Here is a 2261-nt window from a genome sequence, read left to right on the forward strand (position 1 = left end):
GCTCAGCAGGTGGCCTTCGTTCTATGGGGTGGAGTATTACTGGCATCACGCTTTGAAGAGGATTGAATCCCCAGTATCGGCTCAGCAGGTGACCTTCGTGCTTTGGGGTGTAGTAGTACTGGCATCACGCATTGAAGAGGATTGAACCCCAGTATCAGCTCAGCAGGTGACCTTCCTGCTTTAGGGTGGAGTAGTACTGGTATCAAGCATTGAAGAGGATGGAACCCCCAGTATTGGCTGTGCAGGTGACCTTCGTGCTTTGGGGTGGAGTAGTACTGACATCACGCATTGATGAGGATTGAAGGCCAGTATCGGCTCCGCAGGTGACCTTCCTGCTTTGGGGTGGAGTAGTACTGGCATCACGCATTGAAGAGGATTGAACCCCCAGTATTGGCTCAGCAGGTGACCTTCGTGCTTTGGGGTGGAGTAGTACTGGCATCACGCATAGAAGAGGATTGACCCCAGTATCGGCTCAGCAGGTGACCTTCGTGCTTTGGGGTGGTGTAGTACTGACATCACGCATTGAAGAGGATTGAACCCCAGGTATCGGCTCAGCAGGTGTCCTTCGTGCTTTGGGGTGGAGTAGCACTTGCTTCACGCATTGAAGAGGATTGAACCCCAGTATCGGCTCAGCAGGTGACCTTCGTGCTTTGGGGTGGAGTAGTACTGGCATCACGCATTGAAGAGGATGGAACCCCCAGTATCAGCTCCGCAGGTGACCTTCCTGCTTTGGGGTGGAGTAGTACTGTCATCACGCATTGAAGAGGATGGAACCCCCAGTATCGGCTCAGCAGGTGACCTTCGTGCTTTGGGGTGGAGTAGTACTGGCATCACGCATTGAAGAGGATAGAACCCCCAGTATCGGCTCAGCAGGTGACTTTCGTGCTTTGGGGTGTAGTAGTACTGGTATCACGCATTGAAGAGGATTGAACCCCAGTATCGGCTCAGCAGGTGATCTTCGGCATTTGGGGTGGAGTAGTACGGGCATCACGCATTGAAGAGGATTGAACCCCCAGTATCACCTCCGCAGGTGACCTTCGTGCTTTGGGGTAGAGTAGTACTGGAATCACACATTGAAGAGGATTGAACCCCTAGTATTGGCTCCGCAGGTGACCTTCATGCTATGGGGTGGAGTAGTACTGACATCATGCATTGAAGAGGATTGAACCCCCAGTATCGGCTCTGCAGGTGACCTTCATGCTTTGGGGTGGAGTAGTACTGGTATCATGCATTAAAGAGGATTTAACCCCCAGTATCGGCTCCGCAGGTGACCTTCGTGCTTTGTGGTGGAGTAGTACTGGCATCACGCATTGAAGAGGATTGAACCCACAGTATTGGCTCCGCAGGTGACCTTCGTGCTTTGGGGTGGAGTAGTACTGGCATCACACATTGAAGAGGATTGAACCCCTAGTATCGGCTCAGCAGGTGATCTTCGTGCTTTGGGGTGAATTAGTACTGGCATTACGCATTGAAGAGGATTGAACCCCCAGTATCGGCTCAGCAGGTGACCTTCGTGCTTTGGGGTGGATTAGTACTGGCATCCCGCATTGAAGAGGATGGAACCCCCAGTATCGGCTACGCAGGTGACCTTCCTGCTTTGGGGTGGAGTAGTACTGGCATCTCGCATTGAAGAGGATTGAACCCCAGTATCGGCTCAGCAGGTGACCTTCGTGCTTTGGGGTAGAGTAGTACTGGCATCACGCATTGAAGAGGATTGAATCCCCAGTATCGGCTCAGCAGGTGACCTTCGTGCTTTGTGGTGGAGTAGTACTGGCATCACGCATTGAAGAGGATTGAATCCCCAGTATCGGCTCAGCAGGTGACCTTCGTTCTTTGGGGTGGAGTAGTACTGGCATCACGCATTGAAGAGGATTGAACCCTAGTATCGGCTCAGCAAGTGACCTTCCTGCTTTGGGGTGGAGTAGTACTGGCATCACGGATTGAAGAGGATTGAATCTCAAGTATCGGCTCAGCAGGTGACATTTGTGCTATGGGGTGGAGTAATACTGGCATCACGCATGGAAGAGGATTGAATCTCAAGTATCGGCTCCGCAGGTGACCTTCCTGCTTTGGGGTGGAGTAGTACTGGCATCACGCATTGAAGAGGATTTAACCCGCAGCATCGGCTCCGCAGGTGACCTTCGTGCTTTGGGGTGGAGTAGTACTGGTATCACGCATTGAATAGGATTGAACCCCTAGTATCGGCTCAGCAGGTGATCTTCTTGCTTTGGGGTGAAGTAGTATTGGCATCACGCATTGAA

This window comes from Ambystoma mexicanum, chromosome 6q, assembly GCF_040938575.1.
Source record: "Ambystoma mexicanum isolate Mex_15411 chromosome 6q, UKY_AmexF1_1, whole genome shotgun sequence".
Taxonomy (NCBI): Eukaryota; Metazoa; Chordata; class Amphibia; order Caudata; family Ambystomatidae; genus Ambystoma; species Ambystoma mexicanum.